Below are 14,277 nucleotides of genomic sequence, written 5' to 3'. Positions count from 1 at the left end.
GCCTTAAATTTTTACTATTCGTTTCAGAAGTGAGTTGGTGCAGATCACATTTTGAATTACAATTTCCCTTCAGACGCAATATTTTTAATATATTAAAACAAGAACTGACATGGCAGTTAAATGAAGATGCTTTCCCTCGTATTTTACATGTTTTTGTGGGGTTCTACTTGTTGAGCTCAGTTTTTTCAACGAAGAAAAACAATGATATTCCTAACCTGGTTATGTATATCTTAACACAGCAGGCAAGGACAGGCCTTTGGCGAAAGTTAGTGTTCTTAAGAAATCAGAGGATAATTACATATTGTTTTCTTACTATTACTCATACAACAGTACCAGCTACTCACAAAGGGTACAAAGGACTTTCATGTCCATTATCTTCTTAGAACTAAGTCCTCTACACTCCTGAGAGGTACGAAGATCGGCATTTGGTGTTGACCTTAATCTTGACCTGATATTTGAGATAACAGTCTCTAATTAAAATGTATTGATCCTTTCATAAATTCATTTTAAAATACAATTCTTGGCTGATTTTGTAGAAAAGAATGGATCCCATTTATTACCTTCATTGTCATTCTCTACTTCTTGCTAATTTTCAACTTGCCCTCTATATACATATCTGTAAATCTCATCTGTCACGTCAGAATAATAGTACTTATGCTGCCTGGAGTGGGTGGTGTATTTGGCTGGAGAGCTAACAAGTGCCCTTTCATCTTCTGCACTACCACAAAACAACTGTCAAAATAACAGTATTGTTGGGCCTGTGAGATCCAAGCGCAAGTCCTTGTTTTGTGAAGGGGGAAATACAACAAAAACAAAATAAACTGCAGAGTTCACCTGAGGCAAGCGATGCTCCATCCTGTTATTTATTCACAGAATGCTGGTGTTATTTCAGCCATGTTGTCATTTTGAATGTGAGGCTGCCTTACTACTGTGGCCATCGAAATTCCTGCCATTACTGTGGGACTTACCATTGTAACCCCATGTCCCAGGGCTGGGTTTTCTGGCTGTCACTAGTGGCATATCAAGGGGATGAGAAAGAGCCTGTAGATTAGCTGCATGTGTACATGCATGTGTGTGTAGTGTGTGGTTGCTTAGAGGGGAGGAGGGCCATGACATTAGTTGTTTACAGATTCAGGTAATTAGTTTCATGGTCTCAGTGTTGGAGGAGTGTTTAAATGCCATGAGACCAATCAACTTTTATTTATTTTAACCTCAAAATATATAAACTATATGTTCACTTTTTAAAATTAAAAAACACATGTAAGCAAAACAGAAACAACAGTAGTAAGAGCTACAGTTTCACCACTCAGGGGGAACATAGTTAGGAGTTAGGTGCGTAACCGTCCACAGTCCTTTCTGTGAATGAGATTGTACCATACCTGATTTTTTACTTCGCAATATATTGGGAACATTTTTTAATAGAAATAAATACATAGCTATATCTGATTTTTGTAGTGTTCCATTGTGTGGATTCATCATGCTTTTTGTAACTAATCCTCTATTGTTGGATGTCAGTTTCTTTCTTTTTCTTTGCTGTTATTAATTATGTTAAATGAACATTTTTGTGTATACATCCTTTCACATTCAGCTGATCTTCAAATGGCTCCAAAACTGGGAAACAGCCTACTGTCTTTGACCAAACCACAGCAGATCTCGCTACGGAACGGGTTCTAGAAATTGAGTCTTTAACTGAATCTACATGATATAGGGTCTCTGTAGCATGGTTCCTGTAACAGTATGTTCCCGTGGCTCTTCTGTTCTCTTTGTATTCTCTAAAGTCACCAGCCGCACGCTACCAGTTATGGCTTCCTCCATCAGACTATGGTTACTCAATCCTCCCAGGCCATAGGATCATTTATCACGTCAACAATGTCACACAGTGTCAGAGGTCTTTCACCAGTCTCTAACTGACAGCTGATCATCTTTTTCCCAAATGCATGTTTTATTGCTTTATCGATGATTATGTTCCTGTAAGTGAAAATGAAAAGCAATGAAACAAAACTGAGTTATAAGCATGAACTTAATTATGTAAGAAAGGGCACTAAGCTACTGATAGGTAAAGACTCCTAGGAGGTGGCAGGCTGATCAGAGCCTCTGAATGCTTCTATGAGCATTCGCAAGATATCCTGCTTGGGAAGTCAGGGGGTGAGATCTCACATGACTGCTAAGAAACATTAGGAGTCCCTGTACCTAGCTTATCTTGCAGGGTTGTAGTGGAAATACAATTCTGGACAGCTGGCAAGAAAGCGGTCAGGACAGTGGACTGGTCTGTACTTTCTACATCTAAGCTCACCAGGCCAACTTTTAGCTTGCAGGAGTAGGTCCAAGCAGATTGCTTCTTTGGGGCAAAATGAGTGACTTTGGCTGATCCAGGTGGTAAGGCATGGAGAGGAGAGCAGGAACTTCATTCATGAGCATAATGTTCAGACAAGCCAAGTATAGGGACAGTCCGGCTAAAGCCCCCCTGATTATCTGCTACGCTTCACCCTTGATTTCCTCATCCATTTTCTTGAAGGAGTCTTAAGATGTGGGGAAATTGGCAATTCAATTGCAATTTAACAGCCAACAGGTAAAAATACATCTGGGAAATTTAGATCTATTCTTAGTTAATTTTTGCATTCCGCAGTGGGTCAGATTGTTGTCAGAGCATGTGCGCGCGCGCGCACACACACACACACACACACACACACACACAGAGGCATAAAAAGAGGCTATGGTGGATAAACCAACCACACACATTGTGGAGCTCACTCAATTCAAGTTGTGGGTAGAGTTCCCTTTGGTACAGCCTGCTAGATAGCTCTTATATAACAGCTATGGCATATAACAGCACATAACATGTGAAAAATACGCACACGGAGGGCACTGTTGGTTGTATACATACTTAATTTTAGAAAATATTTCAGAAACAAGTTTTATGGATCGGTGCTATTTGGGAATCAAGTAAAATGGACTGGTCTGCACTGTGTTAAAACTATCTTCCCATGACTAATTGGTTCTAGTTCTCTCTTCTCGGGGCTGCTCAGAATACGTCTCTATGATTGATTGTCAGAGATTAGAAATGCTTCCTGGGTCTTCTTTTGTACAGAGGTAATAGCTGCATTTTAGTTTCAGTTTATATTGTATTTCAAGTGCCTTATCTAAATGTCTAGTTTTGAGAGGGACGGTAGACGATCAGTGTAGAGGACACTGACATTCTGAAGTGGTAAGTGTGGGGGTGGGAGGGGATACAGAAGAGGAAGTAAAGAAGGAAGAAGAATGACACCAAGGGAGTGTCCTGGATGGGATGCTCGGCCAGTTATCTTTTCACTTCATTTCTCCTGGAATAGTCCAAAGAAGAGGAGAAAGCCAAGGCACCTGCCGTTCGGTGTCATACCTGGGCCGCCCAGCCTTCTCCATTACAAGAAGATATCACACACAGGTGTGTTAGGAAGCCAACAAGCCAAACTCAGTAGTGAGAAGAGAGACTCAGCATTAATAATGGTAGGGTCCAGGGATCTCATCTCTGGATCAGACCTTCATTTTATAGATGATAATCTGAAACCCTGAGAGGAGGTGGGATGTGCCTGAGGCCACTCCGTGAAGTAAGAGCAGAACCGAGAGGAGAACTCTGCTCTCCTGCTTTCCAGGTTGATGACCCTCTCGAGGTAACATCTTTGGGCACAATGTGAAATGAAGCAGTTCAGGTTAGCAGCCGCTGTTTGTGGCTGGTGTCCTTTCCAAATCATCCTAAACAAGCAGCTGCTTAGATAATTGCATAGAAAAAGTATGGTACATTGGAATCCCATATATATATATAACTGCACATTTAGTTTTCTGATTTTGCCATTTAAATTTACTGGTCTGGCAGGCAGCAAGATGTATGGTTGTTTTGCTAGGTGGTTAAATAGCTCTCTCTCCACTCCCTCTTGAAGAGAATTTTCTGCTCTTCCTCTGTGGAATGTATTTGTCATTTGTTACAAAAAGCAGGTATGCAAAATCATAAAGTGGCAAGCAACTATCCCTGGTCCCATCAACATTTGAGTAACAATGCCCTTATAGCTCCATAAGACATAGTTTACCAGGAGATTTTGATGCTGCTTCTCTTATGCTCTGGGAAATCATTCTTATGATCCCCATTTCTGGGCTGTGGAAACTGAGGCTCAGGAAGGGAAGTCTTAAGTTCAGAGCATTTCTTCAGATTCTTTGCAAGTCAAGGTTTAGAGAGGCAGCGATAGGACCAGGGGGCTCCATTTACCCCCACGTTCCCATTTGAAGCTCCCCATTTGGGGCCCATCTAAAATCGCGTCCAGTCGTTTCCCCTTCTTATTTCAGTTTAGCAAAGCTAATCATTTCAGCTTCCATGCGCTTAACAGGAGTTGTCCAGATGGGCCGAGAGCTTGGTTCAATGCCAGGCTTGATCACCCTCATTTCATATTTTCATAAAATGTTTAAAATTAACTAGGGCCTTGGCATTCTGTGGTTTGTATCAGCTATTTGAAGAGTTTATTTTCTTGGTTATTTGTACTTTCGCCCTTAGTATTTGCATTGAATTTTTCTCCCATTTTATCATACTTTTATTATTCTGTCATTTGAAAATTGAAACCATGTTTTAATCAGCTCTTAAGACGTGGTATCTGAGGTTGGAAGACATGATTTTGTCTCCCAGTTCTTCCTCTCTCCAGATTTGTGATACTGGCTAAGTCTAGTCCCCACCTTGGGCTTTAATTTCTTCACCTGTAATAGTAGAGTGTTGGACTAGATGACTTTAAGAGCTCTTTCTGGTCTTAAATGCTCTACTAGCATTTTCATTTCTGTTTTTTGTCAATATTGACTTTCTAAACTAAACTTATAACCAGGCCTTTTGGCCTAGGAATTTTTAGTAGAATTTGATTATCTGGTTTTATACTGAAGGATATGGGAACAAGGCAGGTCTGGCCAGGATGGTCTCAGTTCGGGAGAATCTTTATATGGTGTCTGGGTTTCTCAGAAATTGTCCAGGCAAAGCCCTCTCAGCTCCAGATCCCTCAGACGTTGTATCAGGTGCTGTGGGCTCCTGCACTGCTCAGTGTCATGAGTTGACAAGCTGGGAATATGGATGCTTTCAATGTATCACAAAACCCTTAGCAAGCTGTCAACAGGTAGAATTGCAGACTTTCTGTCTGGTTGTTTCTTTGAAAAGCGTGCCTTATAGTTTCACAGATGATGAATTCTGTGAGGAAAGCTTCATAGCCTCATTTTACAGAGAACGATGCTGAGGTCTAGAGAACAAGTAAGTGAGAGAGCCGTGACAGCCTGCCTCCGTCCCTCTTTCCTCATTCGAAACCCGCCATTTCAGGTTAAGTTTCTAGAGTTCTTTCATTGTGCCAAGACTCTGAGCCACAAAAGTGCCTTCCCCTGTATGAGAGTCAGAAACAGAATTCAAATTAAATTCTTATTAATTTGAGAAGCGACGTTGCTCTTCTCAAACAGTCTTGCCTCACACCAGCCTTCATCTGGGGAAACCAGTTGACCTCAGGTGCCATGGGGTCATTTTGCCATTGTCCCACAGAATAGTAGCTAAAACTATAGCATGGCATTCAAGGCTTTTCAAATTTTAGTTACAACCTGTTTGTCTTAACCCTGTTTAAGCCTAGCTGGCTCATGGTTCTAAATCTTCCTAGTCTTTTATTGATCTTCTGTGATTTCATCTAGTATCCAGCTGACCTTTGTCTCTGTCTGCAGTAATTATCCCATCTTAACGTGTCAGATTCAGTGCAAGTAGTCGGTATTTCAAGTCTGGACTTTTACCTTTGTCTCAAGGACTTGCCCTGGGGTTTTCCTCATGTTCTTTAGCTTCTTTCCCAGAGAAAGATACCCTTGTCATCATCTTGAAACTCACCCTTTGGCTCCAGGTTGCTCATCCTTCCAGATTGGGGTCGACCAGGTGTAGGGTTTCAGGACAAACATCATAGATTGATTCCCTGAGGGCCTCCTCTATGCCAGGCTTTGGGATAAGCTGGGGAGATAGAGCTAGATTAGGCACGTTCCTGCCCTAAAAGAAACTACAACCTAGTAGAGAAGAAAACTAGTTAAATGAAGGTAGTAATGCATTGTGGGTGCTGTGACAGAAATCCGTGCAGAGTGAGTGAGAGGCATAGAGAAGGGACAAGTCGGTTGCGCCAGCGTTGTGGGGAGAGTGGGGAAGGCTGCAGAGATAAGGTGCCAAGTCTGCAGGGATGTCCCATGTGGAGAAAGAATGCTTCATACAGAACCAAGTTTCTTCCCCAAGACCGAGGAGTAGATTCTCTGGAAAGGAGAAGTCGGTGTTTGTTAATTATCCCTTAGCAGACAGAGTAATGTGAGAAAAAGATCAGAGCCTCCTGGATGGAAATCTTTGACATTTGGGATCCAGAGTGCTCCGTGGCCAGCCACTGTGGCCGAGGGTCTAATTCAGTCTTCTCCAGAAAGGGGAAATTCCCAGTGGCGGCTGCAGTGGAAATGCTAATTGCGCAGGGCCGACAGAACAGACTCGTTTTATCTGGCTGCAATGAAGAGGAAGTGGCTCTCAATATGACCTTTCTTCCTTGTAGGGTTGTCTTTTAGACTTGGAAAAACTAGCTCAGAAACAAAATGCTAAGTGAAATGATAAATTGAGAACATTAGCAGACAGTAGTTTTCCTAGGACCATACTTCTTCACATGTGTTATCTGAGAAAGGCGTGGTCAGGTGTCCAGCCCAGGACAGAGGTGTACGGGATGGCGTGGGCACGAGACGGTGGGGGCTGCTTGGTACCTATCACCTGTTCGCAGAGCTGAGATAGGTCCCTTTGGCAGGAGAGGAGCAGGCAGAGAGGAGAGGAACAGGGCTATATGCTGAGCCACTCCTCTCTCCCGTCTTACAGAGGGTGTTGAATTGCCTGGCTCACTGAGAGGGATGTTTCACCGGACACGGTTTTCCACGATGACACTGGCTGCTATGCCCGGTGTCTCTGTGGGGAGTGGAGTGGTGAGAGGAATGGAAAAGAACAATGTTTTCCAGCAGGACCATTGCATCATGGAAAACCTGACTCCGATTGGCAAACGTCTCTTTTCTCTGACTACCTGGGGCTTTTATTAACATCAGGCAGCATGGCATTTATGAATCGGAGTTGATGAAACGAATTTCTCTTCAATTAAAATTCACTTGGGTTAATCTCAGGATCATATTGTTGAGTGGGGGAAAAAAAAAGCCACGAAAGAATACAGGCAGTATGATTTCATTTACATAAAGCTAAAAAAGTTCACAGCTAAATGTATCTGTGTGTATAGTATAAAGACGCAAACATGTATACAACTATAAAATGAAGCAAGGAAATGCTGCAAACAAAATTTGAAAAGGCGGTTACTAATTTTGAGAGGGAGGGAACGTTTGGGATAGGTAGGGAGCCTAATGGGGATTTCAAGGTAATGATAATGTTCTCTTTTAAAAAATGAGAGGTGAGAACAGAGGTGTTCATTGCATAGCAATTTTTTATATGTTCCATATATCACTTATATCTACCATATTTAGAAAAACAATTAAACTCTTCTGACTGACCGGGGTAGGACGTGTGTGGTAAGAGAAGTGTGTGTCTCGTGCCCATACGTTAGAGGGAAGGACCTTTGCTAGGTTGCCAGTTTACTGTGAGTCAGCATGACCCTGACTTTCCTTATATCAGCAATGGATTTATATTTCGAATAAAAACCTAAGTGTACAAAATGACCCCAGGTTCCCCTGTTGAATCGAAAGGTTATTTCTCTTCTGGACATGGGAAATAGGAATGAAATAACGTAAGAAGCAAGATACAAAACAAGTTTCATTCTGATCTGTTTAAAGATTTTATTTCTGTGCCTAGATTTAAAAAGCTTGGAAAGCATCTATAAAGCATTTAAAAGGTGTTATCTCTTTCATGATTTGTTTTCAGGAAAGAGGTTTTACAAGCAGCTGTCCTGTTGGTTTATTTCACTTACAGCTTTTCCGCTGTGGTCAGTCAGCCCATCCTCTCTACCACTCTGTGCTGCCCAGTGGGTGCGCTGCTTTCTTCTATTTGTATTTTAATCATCTATGGAAGACTCTCCGTTCTGCTTTCCAGAAATGATGAACATTTAATTTGGTCACTGGAGCATGTCGGTGAATCCAGGAGCCAGGAAACTAGCCCAGGAGTTAGGAAGAACATGGGAAAAGTGGCCAGAATGTAACTGGACAGAGGATCCTGTGGGAAGCTCCTTCAGCGTGTGGTCCCAGGAAGCACAGCACAGGTCAATAGTAGCTTTGCCTCCCACTTCTTCCCTCCTTCCTTTCAATCTACTCCGCTATCCCGGGTTAGGTTTCCCGAAAAGCAGACTGAAACTTAGGTTACTATACAGAGGTGTATTAGAGGATGTTCTTGGGATCAACATCTGGAAAAGGGAAAGAAAGGGAGTGAAGAAGAGGGGAGGGAAAAGGAGGAGTGGGAAGCACGACCGGGTGGAGGGAGGGCTCCGGCTGGCATGCAGGCTCAGTGGAAGCACCTCAGCGGACCCTGCAGGGGGGTCTGTCAGACACTGGATTTTGGCCACCTCAGGAAAGGGGCATGACCTTGGGCAAGTGGATATATATCTTCAGCTGAGGCAGTCCCCAAAGGGGGCTGACAGCATTCCTAGCAACTTCATCTCAAGTCCTTCATTCTTGAAGTGGGGTCTGGGTGGCATATTACACCATGCCCCATACCTCCATTCTGAAATCAGGTTATTTTTTATTAAAACATAAATTTAATAATGTCACCTGCTGCTGAAAATCCTTCTGTGGCTCTCCATTGCCCACACACAAAAAAGTGGGCTAAGCCCTTACCTTGGCATTCAAGGCTTTTTATAATCATTAATTTTGATTCTTTCTTTATGACAATATTCCTCACTTTGTCCATGAAATTGTAAAAATACACCCTACTCAGCTACACCAGACATTTCTACATGCTGAACATACACCTTTATATACCCCGTTTACTCTATTCAGAATATCTTTACTCTCTCAAACTCTTACTCAGCCTTCAGAGCCAAGCTCAGATGTCCCTTTGCCTGTATATAATTTCTTCAAACTATGAAACAGAGTGAGGGAGTGGCTGAGAGTGATTATGAAAAAGAATAATCTTAAAGGAGTCTAACTATGGGAGGTGAACACGCAATGTAAATATATATGTGCCTTACTGTTAAAACGTATGGCTGAAACTTATTGGATTTCATTAACCAACGTCACCATAAAAAAAAGTACTCTGAAACATGAACATACAATAAAATAATCCTACATTATTGTTATATATCAGTAATACCAGGAAAATACGTTTGATAGTGCTGCTGCTGCTTGCATATCATCCCAGTGATTTTTCCAGGCCAGGTACTATGCCAAATGCTTTCTGTGCATCATCCCATCTAATCCCCACAACAACCTTGAGAGGTAAACGTGATTATCATTGATATCTAGTACTCTTGCTCTTAGGTATTCACAAGAAAGAAATGAAAATAAGAGTCCACAAACATACTGCATAAGAATATTAATAATAATTTCATTTATAATAGCAAAACTGAAAACAGCCCAGTGTGCATTAATAGGAGACTAGATAAACAAACTGTGGCATGCTGGAATATTATTCAGCAATAAAACAAATGTATGCAACAGCATAGATGAATCTCAAAATCATGGTGAATGAAGAGTGCATACTTTCACAAGAGTGCATACTGTGTTATTCCATTCAAATTGTTTTGGTGGGAAGACATCAGAACGATGGTTGCCTATGGGATGTGTGACTAGGATGTGTAAGGGAATTTTCTGAGGTGATGGAAATGTTCTATGCCTCGATAGGGGCTTAGGTTACGAGAGGGGCATGCATTTGTTAAAACTCATCAAAAGATGCTTTTAAGGTTTGTGCATTTCAGTGTGTGTAAATTTTACCTAAAAATTTGAAAACAAATATTGTGCTCTAATCATATGCCTGTTGAAGTTTCTAGAGGTACAACGTACTGACGTCTACAGCTTTGCTTGAAATGCATCAGAAACAAAATGGTTTGATGGACAGAGAAAGATGGATAGATAGCGAGATATGTGATAAAGCAAGAATAGTAAATGCCAGTGTAGGACCTGAGCGGTGGACATCAAGGGCATTCACAGTGAATTTCTTTCAACTTTTATGTATGTTTGAAGAATTTAAAAAAAAGTTTGGAATTCGAAGTAATAGAGACCCAAAGAGGGAGTGTCACCAGAATAAACTAGAATAAAGTGCCCGTTTAGTCCATTTTCAGATACAAAACAAAACACTTTAACCCAAGAAAGCTCAGAGGACTCTCTGTTGCCTGCACACTGGAGTCAGAACTCCGTCGCATTTGAGCCTTTTACAAATTCTTGGTCCTACCTGACGTTTCAGTTCATCTCCTGCTATTCCCTGACAATCTCACTCACCAGCCCCTTGAGATGTCTACTTCCTCCTTACATTCCCTGTTACTTTTAGGCTTCTGTGCCTTCGCTTTATGCTGTTCCCTGTGCTTGGAAGGTCTTCGTCCCTGTAAAATCTTTGCTTATCCTTTTGGGTCCAGCTCCTGTGTTCCTTATTTCTGATTCCTATTACAGCACTGATCACATTAAGGTTGTTTCCTTCTACCTCCTTCTCAGGACTTGGAGGCTCTCTATGATGGGCTGAATCAATGTCTTATCCACGTCTTCTATGCTCAGGGCCTTGCACAGAACAAGGTCCAAAAAGCAAACTTAGTATTGGCACAGGTAGTAAGCACAAGAAATGTTGAGTAGATGAAATAGAACTGACATTGTAAAGTCCCTGCACCATTCACTTGCCACTTTGGGCTTAGATCTATTCTTTGCCCTGTTTTTGCTCTTTTCTGTGTTATGGGGAGGGAGTGGGGACTGACCCTTGCAAACAGCATTTCCCCGGAACCGTTACCAGCTGGCTTCTGGATAGATTCAGCCACTCTGTGGCACTGATGAAAGATTAGAAGGAAGATGGAGGAAGCCAGGGTCTTTCTCTCCTCTCTCTACTTAGGAAAGTGTCCCCAACAGTGGCCAAGTCTCCTGTACATTCTAGGTGTCATCAGATAACTCCTCCCTCTGTGGTTCCTACTTTTGCCAGGTGGCTCTGCCATGGTTCCATCTGCCTTTTGGTGACTCCAGCTCCTGGGCTCTGGTGACAACACCTCCCCTCCCCCCGCTTTATTCCTCTGGCCCTTGGGACAGTGGTGATTTTTAGCTGTTGATGATCTCTGGTTTGACTTTCCATTCTGTACTTGGCTTTGAGGCTCTTTTGAAACCTTTGTGACTAGTTTCTTTTATAACTAGCCTGGGCTCTCTTTTCCTGACTTACATAGTACCTTACTTTGTACCTCAATTTATGCATTTTAAAAATGAGATCGATTGAGATACAAGATCATCAGTCTGCTCCTTGCTAAAATTCAGATTAAAGGGAAAATATTTTTTAGCATGACATCAACATCGGCTCATTTTTGAATTTCAAAAAGAGAGAAAGAAAAAGTACACCTAATACTTCCACTTAGTACCTTTTGTTCTTTTAATGCAGTGTCCACTTTGTTTATCCAGGGCTCATCAACAGGGGAGAGAAGTAAGTCCACCTGGAGTCCTGCCTGGGTTGGTGACTGAAATGTTACCTGTTGTCTGCCAATGTCAAAGGCACCAGCACTGATTATATACTGGCCAGAGGTCAGTCAGAAGTAGCAGGAGCAGGTGTGGCAATGAGAAGGGAGGGACTTTGGATCAGTGCTCACCCCATACCAGCTTTGGTACCTTCCTAAAGACACCCCAGGACTGTGCGATGCAAATAAACCCAAAGAGGACAAGCTACCAGGATTTGTTAGTTCATGGTCATCAAGCAGCAGCTAACATTTTATCTACCATCTTCTAAGTCCTAAGTCCAGCACTTTCTACCTTATCAGGCTCAATATTGCATAAAACATTATTTTATGTGTGAAAAGAAAGACAAAAAAATGAATACTATCTAATTTCTTCTCTCCAGTAACTCTCAATCAAGTGGAGGATGTAGACAATGTATGACTTTCATTCATAGAATTAATCCTAACAGTGCAGTTTGCAGTGCATATTGTATAATAAGTGCAAATAACATGTTTGGGAATACCGTGAAGGAAGTATTCTAAGGTGAGAGGGAGTATTTTGGAAAAAATTGATGGAGGGGTGATATTTCGAACTAGGCCTTGAAAAATGGTGGTCAGACTTAAACTTGAGCAAAAGCACAGCGTGAGAAAGTGCAGGGCCTGTGAAGAATAACTGAAATGTTGGTAGTGCATAGGAATAGCTGGCAAGAAGGCCGGGATCAAGTTCTGAATCAGTACGGGCTGAGTTTAAGATCTCTTCTTGTGCAACTAGGAATCAGTGAAGGTTTTTGAGCAAGAATGTGGCCAAATCAGATCTGCGTGGCAGAAAGATTGTGTCGTGGGAGCATATGGATCGGGTAAGGAGAAGGAGTGGAAGAAACCCAGTGAGGAGGTCATTGCAGTAGTCACTTCTGCCAACTCTCAGATTCCTCCTCAGAGGCCATGGCCTCCTCAGGGCAATCAAGACAAAACAGAAACTAGTTGAGCTTCTGAGGAATATTTGCAGACCTCAAGAAGACTTGGAATAAGGACCAGTATCTGGGTTTGCACTTGGTAGGGCTCATGGAGTGGGCTGTAGGGGGCCAAGGAATTGGAATACTTGTGAGAGTTCAGCTGAAATCATTGACCATGAAGTCCAGTAGAACAAGAAGAGTGTTAGCTAGAGGGTCAAATGGAAGAAGTGGCCGTCTCAATGCAGGAAATGCCTAGCTATAGTATCAGTGAGGGGGGAAGGACAGACCGAGATTAATGATAGCTAAGAGGATTTCATGGACGCCCAATGGTTGCTTCTTATCTCATGCATCAGTAATGGGAATTGATCTTTACCAGTTTGTTCTAAGCACACGTGGAGGCAGAGAGTAGTAGGAACAATGTAAGGTCTAGAATAAAGGATCATAGATTGAGTCACAGCTCTGCACTTAGTAACACTGTAACCTCTGAAGCAGCTCTTAGCCACACTGCCTCCTTTTGCTGCTTTTAGAAAAGCTGCCTGGTCAGTGGTTAACAGAGAATGCTCTGGAGTAAGTGTCGCCTTGTGTAGGGCCTTATGCAATTGACTTACCCTCTCCGTGTCAGTTTCTTCCTTGATAAAGCAGGGAATAGCCTTGCCTCTCACTTGGAGTCATGAGAATTAAATGAGATAATGCAAGCTAAGCTTTTAGTGCAATGTACGGAAAACAGTAACTAATTAATAATGTAATTATTGTAAATTATTCATGCATAATCATAATTATTAGCAACTGTAAAATGAGGATAAAAATCTGTAGCTCTGAGAGTTTTTGTGAGGACACAAAAGTATATAAAAGTACTTTTAAAACTGTAAAACACTGTACAGTTAGTTGTGAGATATTAATTCTGATGGTAACAATGACCCATTCAGAGTGAGATGCTCCTCAGGTACATATACGGAGCCAGTGCCGTGTGATTGCTGAGGGAGCAGCTCATTCCTCCTGGATGGTTGGCCTGATCTCTCTGCCCTGGCTTCTCTCACTGCTCATCCACCTGCCTGCCCTGAGTTGGGTGTGTGGTCTGTTCTTACTCCAGCCGATAACAGGGATGCTGCTGTGATAAGCATATAATGGGTGAAGCTAACATCTGCTCTGAAGGCAGCCTTCGGTGGTCACAAAGGCCATCACTGCCTGGCCCTCTGATGATGGAGGACACAAAGCCCAGTTGCATTTAGAGCCTCAGCACCTACAGATCTGTTAAGAAGTATGCCCAGGGTCACACAGGTGGGAGATGGAGGGGTTCATTTTGAAGGTCTCTTCTATCAGATTCTAAAGCTTGTGTTCTTTTTGCTTGGCAGAAATATGGTGATGAGCTGGAAAGCCCCCTTGGCTGCATCCTGTTCACCCTGTGTAGAGACACCAGACAGTATTCATAAGCAAAACTCTTTTTACATTATATCCTTTCTCAGAGTACCTCATGGTGTGTCCACAGTGTACAGAATAAAGCCCAAGTTCATGGGCATGGTGTTCAAGATCCTTCAAGATCAGGCACCTTTGTTATTACTCATGCTGGCCCGCAACACCCTCCTTACTTTCTCATTCTCATTCTTCAAGGATCAGTCATGAAGCTTTTCTATATCACAAAGCTTTTCTTGGTTCTCTTAATCAGGAATAGTCAGTCCTTCCTCTGCATTGCCACAGATTCGGGTGTGCTTATTTTATGTCTTCTGACTTATCTGTGTCCATCT

The sequence above is a fragment of the Pteropus alecto genome, unplaced genomic scaffold (assembly GCF_000325575.1).
Source record: "Pteropus alecto unplaced genomic scaffold, ASM32557v1 scaffold111, whole genome shotgun sequence".
In the NCBI taxonomy this organism is placed as follows: Eukaryota; Metazoa; Chordata; class Mammalia; order Chiroptera; family Pteropodidae; genus Pteropus; species Pteropus alecto.
This window is presented reverse-complemented; position numbering follows the sequence as displayed.